At 37.5% G+C, this 13,159-nt stretch overlaps 1 protein-coding gene across 19 annotated transcripts in view; it reads left to right on the forward strand.

The window, feature by feature from the left end:
- ENOX1 (ecto-NOX disulfide-thiol exchanger 1) overlaps positions 1–13,159 on the forward strand; it is a 609,204-nt gene that overhangs the window by 285,382 nt on the left and 310,663 nt on the right. For 7 of the 19 annotated variants that reach the window (XM_045202213.2, XM_045202206.3, XM_045202230.3 and 4 more), the window contains one exon: positions 5,142–5,286. The exons of 10 other annotated variants lie outside the window; for them this stretch is intronic. The gene's annotated coding sequence lies outside the window, so the exon portion shown is untranslated. The remainder of the gene's footprint in view (positions 1–5,141; positions 5,287–13,159) is intronic. 2 more of the 19 variants (XM_045202221.3, XM_045202208.3) reach the window with 1 other exon arrangement.

The raw sequence follows: 13,159 nt of genomic DNA on the forward strand, positions 1-13,159 counted from the left end.
TCCAGAGTCCAGTCTAGGATACCAAGAATCATGTCACCTTAGTTTCCTCCAATCAGTAATAGTGTCACAGTTTTTCCATGACAGTTTTGAAGAGTACTAGTCAGATATTTTGCAGAATAGTCTTGTTTTTTCTGATGTTGTGTAATGGTTAGATGAGGGTTTTGGGTTCTATAGAAAAATACCACAGAGGTAAAGCGCCCTTTTCTTTATATAGAAGGTATATGATGTAACATGACTTTTACGGATGATGCAAACTTTGATTAAGGTGATAGCTGCTGGGTTTCTTCACAATTACTATTTTCTTTTCTTTGGTAAACTTATTTTAAGCAAGTCACTAAGTCTGGCACATATTCAAGGGGAAAGAAATTAACTTACATCTCCTGGATAGAAGAGGATGAGAGAATTTGGATATATGTTAGAACTACCAGAGTAACTAATAAATATTTTAGGGGGACTACTTTGAGGCTATTTAACTCTTCCTCAAATTTTCACCCACTAGTTTTAGTTGATCATTGTATCTTACATGTAGCAATTATACTGGGTGTTCTCATTATTTTCTATTTATCTTCTTCCTTTTACATTTTCTATTTGAAATTCTGTAAAGAAGCCATGTCTCTTCTTTCCAATTTATTTATGTATTCAATCATTTATTTATATTTTTATGGACTCATGGATATTTATTTTATTCTTTGGGTTATATGGTCTAATACTATCATTTGTTTTGTTACTCAAATTGTTTTATTTGTGGCCATTGGGAGCTCTTTTAGTTTGGCTCCTGTGCTGTTTGACAAGCCGAATCTTAGTTTGTGTTTTTATTATTATTTTAATACTTACATGCTTTCTGGCACTATAAGATGCTCTAAGCTCATCCACAATAGATGGTTAAACAAACCCACAGGGTGGACAAATCAAGAATCTCACAAATATTTACTTAATGTTAAAGACTATGCTAGATGCTATAGTGACCATGAAGTTTAAGAAATAATTTCTACCTTAAAAGATTCCATAATCTATTTTCAGAAATAAATGAATAAAAGATAAAAAATACAAGGCAGCACAAGATTAAATTAGTAAGGGCTGTAGAAGCTAACAGAAAAAGATAAAAGTGTCATTTTGGGAAATATATCAAGAAAGGAGACCCAGAGAGATGGATAGAGTTTAGTCAAGTGAAGTAGAAAGGAAAAAACATGAGTGCAGAAATTGTTATTAGGAGTGTGAAAAGCAGTAAGAGACAAAGAAAGTCATTATAGATGAAATGGATGAATTTCTTGTTTAGTAAGTTAAGATCTACTAAAACTGATAGAAGAAGAAATAGAGAATAGGAATAACACTGTATTTGTTTAATTAATTGAATTTGTAGTTGAAAGCTGTCCCACAAAGAAAATTCCAGTTGCAGATAGTATCACTAGTAAATTTCTTCAAACTTCTCGGGAAGGAATAATACTAATAGTTAGTAAGTATGGAAAATAGAGACAATAATTCCCAAGTCATTTTTCTGATACCTGCATAACCTTAACACCAAGTCATAAAGGCACTATAAAAAATTACACACTGATATCCCTCATGACCATAGACACAAAAATACTTAACCCACAATTAGGAATATAACACAGTTATATAGAAATAATTATACACCATGGCCAAATTGAATTTATTCCAGGTATGCTAGTATAGTTCAAAATTCAAAAACTCATCCACATTAATGGAATAAAGAGTAAAAATCATATTATCTCAGTACACTCAGAAACAGCATTTGACAAGACTTAGCACCTAATAATGATAAAGAACTGTCAGCAAAACTAGAAATAGAAGGGTATCTATGCAAAACCTACAACTAACAATATTGAGGCAATGAATGCTTTCCTCCTAGAAAGAAGACATGGGTGTCCACTCTCACTAATTCTGTTTAACATTGTACTGGATGGCCTAGCCAATGCAATAGGATTAACTAAAAATACATTTTAAAATGTTACATATTGGAAAAGACAAAGTAATTACATTATCCCTATTTGTAAATGACATGATTGTATATCTAGAAAAACCCTAAGGCATTTAAATCTATTTGAAGTTAACAAAAATCTGTTGATTTAATTTATCAAGACCTCAGGATACAAGGTCAATATAAAAATATCAGTTTTATTTCTATACACCAAAAACAGTTTGACAATGAAATTTTAAAAATATCATTTACAATACTATCAAAACCATAAGATAATATATTTAAATGAAGAAGTATAAGACATATACACTGAAAATTATAAAACATTTCTGATAAAAAATTAAAGAAGACCTAAATAAATGGGGAGAGATGCCATATTCTAGGATGAAAGACTCAGTATTGTTAAGATATTGTTTTTTTCCAAAACCATATAGATTGAATATGGTCCCAAAAGGGTGGGTGGGTATTTGTTTTTTAGTAGAAATTGACAGATTGATTCTAAAGTTTATATGGAAATACAAGGTCTTATGAGAATCACACTTTTCTCTATTTTTTTATTGAGTCAAACATTTTTGAAAAAAGAATGACAATATTGGGAGACTTAGCTTCCTGATTTCAAGATTTACTATCTATAAAAGCATCAATGAGAAGATGCTATGATATGATATTACAAGCCCAGTGATTGAAATCTGAGGCTAAGTTTTAAAATAGTGTGTATAGATCTTGCCAAGCTCCGTTAAAAGCCAGGGTATCACTTTGGATTACAGTTGAACAGGACAGGATCCAGCAAGATATTGTGTCTTTCTTAGTAGCAATATAAAATTTTGTTTTTACAATTCTCTGGCTATGTTATTATGGTTGTTATGCACTTTCATGCCAAATCCTGGAAAATAATGTCTAATTTCATGGATCTAATTTTTTCTAAAGTAGCCCATTTTCTAGCTTTTCAATGATCAGCAGAGAATCTGTAAAAGCCTAATTATTTGTGCCTGTTTAGCTATGGTTGGTCTTGCATGTTACCTTTTTCACTGGAGCCTTCTTGATTCCCGTCATCCCCGATGGAGTCAGAGTACTTTCTGCCTCACCAACATCATCATGTTCTGTTATACATCAATACTATCACGTCTTCCTAACGTTTGATGAGTTCTCACGATGTGCCACAGGTTGGACCAAGCACTTTACATTGGTTATTTTACTTAATGCTCACAATAGCCTGTGCCATAAGTATATCATTTCTGCATTTTGCAGATGAAGAAGCCGAGGTTAAAGAGGTACCTTGCTGCTAGTCATATAGTTAATTTGTAAGATAAAGTGGGAACACTCTCAGGCAGTCTGGTCCAGACCCCATTCTTTCAAATACTTATTAATACCACCTTCTTATATTTGACATCCTAGTTGTATCCCCCTCCAAGGTAGTAGATGATTCAAGGAAAGATTATTATCTTGTTTATTTTAGTATTCTTGGAATTTTCTTACTAATTAATTGACTTATAAGTATGCAATAAATAGTGGCTGAGTGAGTACTTGAAAATTGCCATTGAGATTTTATGGGAAATGGGGTCTACAAGTTTAGGCATGAAACATGAAATTTTGCTTTTAAGTGGTATAAAGAAAACAGAATGCTATTATGTGAGGTTTTAAGACATATTTCTACTTATTTTGTATTTCTGTCATTTAGGTTAGATTCTACAGTCCAAATACTTCTTTTCCCTATTCTTCATCATGCTGTTTCCCTTCTTTTATGCAAAGATAAACTGGCTCTGTTTGGCTCTATTTTTTTTTCCCCAATGTAATAATCCTAGGCTACACGCCTGCACAACTCTGAAAATCCTAGCAGTATTTTTCCCTGTTTCTTATTCATGACAAGCTCTTGGTGCCAAAAATAGAAGAAAAGAAAAAAATTAAAAAGTTATGTGTGACCTTCCACTCCATCATTCTGTAGCCTTCCTAAGTACAGTGTGGATGTGAGCTAAAAGTTCCAAGACCCACACAGAAGTCTTGCCATCAAAAGCTGACGCTTTGAGAGAAATTTTGAAGTGATTAATTAGTGGGCAGTGACCCTCAGGCATACTTTAGGAGTGGCTGCTGGGACAGCCTGTGGAGGGTGAGCCGGAGGGCTGTGTGGGCCCTGGAACCAGCTGAAACACATAGAGAGTTGGCTAAAAGAGAATGGAACTCTGGATTGAGCCCTGTTGAGCCTAGCTCAGCCACTCGGCTGTAAAGATGGAGCTAGCCACGGGGAGATACAGTAATATCACTCAGCGATAGCCACAGAAGGTGTGGTTCCATTTCTTATGCATCAGGAAAACCCTTGGGAAAAGAAGGTGCTGTTTTTCACTGAGACAGTGAAGAGACTGTGGGTCATGTGAAGGGACCATGGGAAGGCTAGACGTTTGTGCTGCTGTCCTAGATGGAACTCGGCACACAAACTGCCCCATAGTACAAGGGAGTTCCTCGGTTTCCAAAAAGTTCTCTCTCTTTGCATAAGTCAAAGAAGTGGGTGACAAAGGGCACTGCTTAAAACTGTGTGTCTGTATTTCTGTGGGTCTTCACTGAATAAGACAAGGTTTGATAAAATAAATAAATAAAGCAAATTAAGAAAGAAATTTCTTAATTAATTTCATATATTGCAACATTATGTATTCTCTTATCAGTCTGGATGTGAAATAGTTTTCTAAATCACAGAATCTACAGAGTAGAATGAGGGAAAGAGCCACACCTGAGCCTTTGGGCTTTGCTAGTCTCAGGTTCTAAGCCTGACCATGCTTTAGTCTTCTCTGTCAAATGGAACCAGTACTCTAACACTGCAAGGCTGTTCTTTAGGTTCAAGTGCCCATGCACACGCAGCCCCTTGCACAACTCCTCGCAGCAGGTAGGCACACAGTAAATACCAGTGTTGCTCCCTTGGACTCATACCCAATCCACAGTCTCAATCCTGGCCTATTTAGAAAAGGGTAAAAGCAGATTTTGCTTAGTAAAATACTTCTGACCTTTGGAAATTTCTAAAAACTGCTAAAAAGAATACTATTTCCCACTCTGGCAGTGATACATAAGGAGATTTAGGAGGGAAAAAATTAGCAGAACTTAATTTTTAAAATAATAGCAATAAGTGCTAATACAGTGCTTTGTGACCACGAAGGCTGAGACTGGCAGCAGTGGTACTTTGGACATAATCTAATGGCCTGCTTTTCTTTCCTTCCAGAAGCACCTGGCATGCCAAAGCCACACTGTCTTCCGTGGGGCTTCCTCGGTGAACAGCTTCCATTTAAAAGACTTTTGTGAATACATGGCTTCACTCAAGTCCTTAAAGAACATTATATTTCTTCCTATCTACTGGAGTTCTTAAGGTTTGTGTTAATTTTTCCATTTCTCTCACCAACGGTACTATTAATTTTGAGGGATATTTTAAAAATGGATTAATAGTCCTACTCTATTGCAATAAGAACTCTGGATTACTTACCCAGATTTTGCACTGATTATAATCCTTTGATTTCATTGGGAGATGGATATCAGTGAAAAGAAATTTGATATACTACTTCTCATAGTTATTGTAAGTATATTATGTGGGATGTTATAAGGATATTAGAAATAAAATATCCTCCACATTGGCTTAAAACAAATTTTATTTTTGCATTCATAGGTTCGAACTGGACAGATTCAATAGTTTGTATTACATGTCCACATATATCACACTTTATGTACTTTCAATTATAATAGTTAAAACCTTGTGGATGAATTATATTTTGAAACATTGAAAATCCAAACTACATTTGTCAATATTATCATTATGACTTTTTTTAAAGTATAAAGTCTCAGTGGCCAGAATGCTTTCACTTAGTTCTACCAAGGGCTACTCACCCTATGATTTATGATGGTAGAACAGGGTTGTTGCTGTTTCTTTTAATGTGTGTATATTAACAGCTTGAAAAATCACTAACAATACTGTTGTTTACTCACGGAAAAAGCTTGCTAGCAAACCAATTTTAGAAGTACATGCTTTGCTGTTGAGATAGTACAAGTAAAACACTTTTATTTTTAAACTGCTTTCTGACAAAAGACCTACCCAAAGGATATATTCAATGCATGTGTCTTTTATGGCTGGAAAAATAAACAGGAGAGAGGATACAGCTTGGTACACTGCGTGGACAAAAACTAAAGAACAAGGGAAAAGGAATAGTCCTCTCCCTGGAATGACACATCTTTTTCCAAAAGCATTTATTTTATTTGGTAGGACTTTTATTCTGTCCATGGCGACAAATATTTTCTCCCCTAATAGCCCTTCATAATGGTTTTTTTTTTTCCTTTTTGCACTTTGAGAAATCACAGTAGATTTTACTGCAGTGCTGGCTAGATTCCAGGTTTCCCACTGCACCCTTCATTGTTGGGCCTCATGATTGACTAGCTTTGAAGTGTGAGACGTGCAGTACATATCAGGGGTAAGAGTGGGTGGGAACTTGTGCCTCCATCTTCAACACTCCCTTCTGTCAATTTTGTGGAATATTGTAGTATGTAGAAACCTAATAAGTGTATCCATAGAAACAGAAGTGCTGGGAAGGACTTGAGAAGCTACCTAAATATTCCTCCTACTCTATAACCCAGATCTCACTTAAACTTTCCAAAACCAATGAGAATCTGTTTGTTTTCAAATCTTTATACTTACTCAATTTTCTTTTGAAACCTGATACAGATTCTTCTTTCTTAGACCTTGTTGTCAAGAAAGCCTAAGTAATTCCTAACCTCCTATGATGGCAATTTATTTTTTCTTCATGCAAAGAGAAAATTTATTAGTCAGAGTGCCCTATTATAGACTCGGGTCATCCTTTTTCTCTTTAGGAGAATAAACTAATTTTTTAAAACTTTTCCTATAAAATTGTTTAATCCAAAAATTCTCTGCTCTTTTCCAAGTCTCCTAACTTCTCCATATTCCACTTAAGTTTAAGAGTTCACATTCATTGAGGGAACATTAAAAATCACCTACTGGAGTTTCTTAATGCCACTATAGATATTTATGATATAAGATCATCCCATCAGTTTTAGAATGGTAATAGCCCTGGTTCCTCAGTCCTCAGTCATTGTGATAAGCAGATTCAGACCTTCTTTGCATTTCTCTGCTGAGGAGGACCAGGACTGCCCAGACTATAAACTTCTCACTTAGAGCTGAAAATACTGAAATTGGCAGAGTTGAATGAAGGCTGGCGCTGGGTGTAGACCCTGGCTCTGTCACACCTCTAGTCTGGGCTTACATTTATTTTTTTAGCTGTTTACACTCACACTAACATGCATCCGCTGTGTTTAGACAACCAGAGTTTCTGGGTTAGTGCTTAAAGCAGACCACTGTCGTTTGATATGGGAACATGATTTTGGGAAAGATAATCTCAAAACTCAGTGCAGGAAAATAGCAGAGAGAAGACAACTTCAGAGATTCAGGGAGAAAACAGGACCTGGACCCCAGATGAAATAAATAGTAGGGCTGATGTTGTGAAGGTACCAGTGTAGTGCCTGGGAGAAAAGCGGGTAGAAAATCTGAAATCTGAGAGCAAACTAAAGAACATAAGTAACAAAGGAAGTCCTTTTATACTGGCTTTTCACCATTCCTCCTGGTTTCAACTCTCTACTCCATGTTACAGAAATTTGACGATCAGTTTGTGGGGAGCTCATTAGGTCCCTGACTGAAACTTTCTCCCTTCAGTCAGATATCCCTTGCCTCATCCACCTACTCTCCTCTGTTAGCATTTCTGTCTTCTCCCTCACTTGTTGGAGGCCTCCACTTCATCCTTCAAGTATGCAGAGAGCAGGGAAATGACTTGATGACTTTTATTTCTCTGGATCTTTCCAAAGTGTCCAGTGAACTTATAAATTAAAAGAAAAGAACTTAGAAACTGTTGAACTTTGGGAAATTTTTCCCATAAAAGCTTTCTTTTACTTTTCTTTTTAATTTTTTGTCTTTTTCTTTTGTTTATATATTTTTGTTCAATCTTTTTTTAATTGTTGTTCAATTGCAGTTGTCTGCATTTTCACCCCACCCCTCCACCCCACCCAGCCAAACCCACCTCCCTCCCCCACCTCCACCCTCCCCCTTGGTTTTGTCCATGTGTCCTTTAGAGTATTCCTGAAAACCCCTCTCCCCCCATCCCCTCTCCACTCCCCTCTGGCTATTGTTAGATTGTTCTTAACTTCAATGTCTCTGGTTATATTTTGTTTGCTTTTTTCTATTGTTGATTATGTTCCAGTTAAAGGTGAAATCATATGGTATTTGTCCCTCACTGCCTGGCTTATTTCACTTAGCATAGTCTTTATGGTATTATTTTTCCATGTTGTCAATGTCTATGAGTCCTTTTGCCTTTTTGCTCAATCCCTCTACCCCATAACCCCTCATACCCCACTAGCTGTCATCTGCTCTCTGCTTATGAGTCTGTCTCTCTTTTCCTTGTTAGTTGAGTTTGTTCATTAGATACACATATGAGTGAAATCATATGGTATTGGTCTTTCACTGACTGGCTTATTTCACTTAGCATAATGTTCTCCAGGTCCATCCATACTTTGCAGGAGATAAAATTTTCTTCTTTTTTATGGCTGAGTAGAATTCCATTGTGTCAACGTCCTATAGTTGTTTTATCCACTCATCTATGGATGGACACTTGGACTGCTTCCATATCTTGGTGATTATAAATAATTCTGCAATGAACATAGGGTGCTCATGTTCTTTCAAATTAATGTTTTGGGTTCTTTTGGATATATTCCCATAAGTGGGATCGCTGGGTTAAAAGCCAGATCCATTGTTAATTTTTTGAGGTATCTCCATGCTGCTTTTCACAGTGGCTATACTTGTCTGCACTCCCACCAACAGTTCAAAAGGGTTCCCCTTTCTCCACGTCCTCTCCAGCACTTGTTGTTTGTTGATTTATTGATGATAGCCATTCTGACAGGTGTGAAATGATATCTCATTGTGATTTTAATTTGCATTTCTCTGATTATTATTGACATTGAGCATATTTTCATATGTCTGTTGGCCATCTCTATGTCCTCTTTGGAGAAGTGTTTGTTCAGGTCCTTTGCCTATTTTTTAATTGGGTTGTTTGTATTCTTGGTATTGAATTTTGTACATTCTTTATAAATTTTGGATATTAACCCCTTATCAGATGTATTGACAAATATGTTCTCCCATTTTGTGGGTTTTCTTTTTATTTTGTTCATGTTTTCCTTTGCTGTGCAAAAACTTTTTAGTTTGATGTAGTCTCATTTGTTTATTTTTGCTTTTGTTTCCCCTGCTTGGGGAGATATATATGATTAAAACAAATTCTATGAGCACTGGCTGGTGTACCTCAGTAGATTGAGTGCAGACAGCAAACCAAAGGGTCACCAGTTTGATTCCCAGTCAGGCCACATGCCTGGGTTGTGGGTCAGACCCCCAGTGGGGGCCACGTGAGAGGCAACCATACACTGATGTTTCTCTCCCACTCTTTCTCCCTCCTCTCCCCTCTGTCTAAAAATAAATAAATAAAATCTTTTTTAAAAATTCTATGAGCAGTATCTGAGATTTTGCTGCCTATGTTTTCTTCTAGGATTTTCATGATTTCAGGTCTAACATTTAAGTCTTTAATCCATTTTGAATTTTTTCTTGCACGTGGTATAAGAAGATGGTCTAGCTTCATTTTTCTGTGTGTATCTCTCCAATTTTCCCAGTGCCATTTATTGAATAGACTATATTTAGCCCATTGTATGTGCTTGCTTCCTCTGTTGAATATTAATTGGTTATAAAGGTGTGTGTTTATTTCCGGGCTCTCTGTTCTGTACTATTGATCTATGTATCTGTTTTTATGCCAGTACCAGGCTGTTTTGATTACTATGGCCTTGTAGTATAGTTTGATATTAGGTAGTGTGATTCCTCCAACTGTGTTCTTCTTTCTCAAGATCACTGTTGCTATGCAAGGCCTTTTGTGGTTCCACATAAACTTTTAAAATATTTGTTCTGGTTCTGTGAAATACATCATTGGAATCTTGATAGGAATTGAGTTAAATCTATATATTGCTTTGGGTAGTGTGGACATTTTAATGATGTTAACTCTTCCTATTCATGAACATGGTTTGTGCTTCTACTTATTTGTATCTTCTTCAATTTCTTTTTTCATTGTCTAATAATTTTCTGTGTACAGGTATCTTGCATCCTTAGTTGGGTTTATTTTATTCTTTTTGAAGCAATTGTAAATGGGATTGTCTTCTTAATTTCCTTTTCTGGTCATTCATTATTGGCATATAAAACTGCAACTTATTTCTGGATATTAATTTTGTATCCTGCAACTTTGCTGAATTCATCCATAATTTCTAGTATTTTCTTGGTGGAATCTTTGGGGTTCTCTATGTACAGTATCATGTCATCTGCAAATAAAGACAGTTTTATATTATTCTTTCCATTTTAGATGCTTTTTATTTCTTCTTCTTTCCTGATTGCTGCACTAGGACTTCCAGTATTATGTTTAATAAGAGAGGTGAAAGGGGATATCCCTATCTTGTTCCCCATCTGAGGAGGAATGCTTACAGTTTTTGCCCATTGAGTATGATGCTGGCAGTGGGTTTGTCATATATGACCTTTATTATGTTTAGGTATGTTTCCTCTATTCACACTTTGCTGAGAGTTTTTATCATAAATGGGTGCTGAGTTGGAGTTCAAGATGATGGCAAGATAGGTGGGAGCAGAGACCACTTCCCCCTGCACATGGATGAAACACCTAGCCAATCTACTGAAGAACAAAGTGAACAGCCAACAGTACCCCAGCATATATGAAGATAGGAGACCAAAAAGCGTAGAGGACACTGAAAAATCAGATGGTAGGGAGATTGCTTCAGGACAATAAGGTCCAGTGTGGGGACCAGGGCAGCTGCAGCCCCAGGCCCGGTACCTGCCAGGTCTGCCGCAAGACTCTTGGGAGAGAGCCAGGTTAACAGCTCCCTCCCCTGCCAAACAATGTTTGAGCAGCACGGAGAGAGACTTGGTTGCTTGAAGTCGCAGGGAGGGGAATAGGACAAAGTGGTAAACCCATGGAGACTGGGGAGAGTTGAGAGTTGGGCCGTGATGGGCCCTGACCCGGACAGTCCCCGGTCTAGCTGGAGAGGTGGGCTGTGTGAGATGACAGGCCCTTCCTTCTATGGAGTGGCAGGATTGGGCTGGAGGAATTGCTCAAAAAGAAAAAGTTAAAAAAAAGAGACACTCAGTGGCAGTTTGGGGAATTCTCTTGCAGCAGCTGCTCCAGCCTCCTCCCCACCCAGCTCCCACAGTGGTGTGGAAGGCCCTGAGCCTATATCCAAGGAAGCGGGAGAGAAGGTACCATGGAAGGACCGGAGCTCGCACCTGTAGCCCTGAGGAAAGTGTGCACCCAAACCTGTGGGACCAGAGGCTGCTGAGGAACTGAGCTGGAGGCTGGCCAAGGGCCAATTGGGAAGGGAGGAGAGGGAAACTAAGCCCCCCTCAGCCTGCTGCAGCCAAAAAGACCAGCAAAACTGACTTGGCCAGTTTGAAGCCAGCAGGAGGCTTTTTTAAAAGTAATTCTTTATTTTATTATTATTATTTTTTAACACCTTCTTCCTCTCTTTCCTTCTTTCTTGTTTTATTCCTTCTTTCTTTCCCTTTATATCTCTACTCCCTTCCTCTTCTCTATTTATTTTTAAATTCCCACAAGTGAGACAATAAAACCTGGAACAATGAAAAGACCAGAGTTAGACCCAAAGATGGACACCTGTTTTCTATCCTTTACTCTCACTTTACCTCATAATCTGACCTCCCACAAGTTCACAGCTTTCTAGATCCAACTCAAAATCCTTCCCCTCACCCAACAAGAGTCTTATCTTCTTTATACCCTTTCTAAAAAGTGGCTAGTTGGGTGAATTATCATGGTTAACACTATACATATCCAAAGGATCTCCTATCTCTTCTCTATGGGATGGTACTTTAAATATCACAGAATACACTCCTGCTGTCTTAAACCATTTTGCATTCCCCCTCCAATCAATCACGAAAAAAGGTAGATAGAAGCTGTGAACACCAGGATACCTGCTGGAAGAGGAAACCCAGCAACAAAAGAATCACCAACAGATAACAACAGAAGAAGGTGAAGGAGGGAGTGGAAGCCACACTAACTCAACCCAGGACCTATCTGGAAATACAACTAATAGTGGAGATATTTCTCAGAACAAACAACTGAACAAGAGCAAGTGAAAAGCCTCAAAACCTTGTACACACAGAAGAACCAGCTCCAACACAACCTGCCCATACCTGCACAACAGAATACAAGAGGTAGTGGACAGAGTGACCCTCAGTTAACCAGCTGGTGGGAATGACCCACCAAAGATAGACCCAACAACAACCAAAAACCAAAGACATACACAGAGCCAACATAAACAACAGCCCAAGATCAGTGAGCTCTGGAGATCAAGGAGAATGTACCACTGAGTCTCACAGGTATTCTACCACAGATACGCCATAAATCCAGGGGGTCAGAACAGAGCAACTTAATAAGCAGAGGCTAACAGGAAGAGTCTCACAAACAGTGGGCAGACAAGGAAACAAATCCCAAATGAAAGGAAAGGAGGAAGTCTCAGAAAGAATGCTAAAGGAAATAGAGGCAAGTCAACTATCAGATACTGAGTTCAAAGCATTGGTTATAAGGAAGCTCAATGAGCTCACAGAGAATTACCAGAAACTACAGGGAAACTACAATGAACTCTCTGCAAACTATATCAACATGAGAAAGGAAATAGAAACTATCAACAAGGGCCAAGAGGAAATGAAGAATACAATTTCTGAATTGAAGAACACAGTAGAATGAATCAAAAGCAGGCTTGATGAAGCAGAAGATAAGACCAGCGAGCTAGAGGACAAGGTAGAAAAAAACACCCAGAATGAGCAAGAAAATGAAAAGAGGCTCAGAAAAAAATGAAAAGGGGTGAAGGGAAATCCAGGACAACATGAAATGTACTAAAATATGTATAGTAAGGATACCAGAAGTAGAAGAAGAGCAAGGGATAGAAAACCTGTTTGAAAAAGTAATGATGGAAAATTTCCCTAATTTCATGAGAGAAAAAGTCACACAAATCCAGTAAACACAGAGTCCCAATCAAGAGGAACCCAAAGAGGCCCACTACAAGACACATCATACTTAAAATGGCAAAATTCCAAGATAAAAAGAGAATCTTAAAGGCAGCAAGGGAAAAACAGGAAGTAACATA

This window comes from Desmodus rotundus, chromosome 13, assembly GCF_022682495.2.
Source record: "Desmodus rotundus isolate HL8 chromosome 13, HLdesRot8A.1, whole genome shotgun sequence".
NCBI classification, from domain to species: Eukaryota; Metazoa; Chordata; class Mammalia; order Chiroptera; family Phyllostomidae; genus Desmodus; species Desmodus rotundus.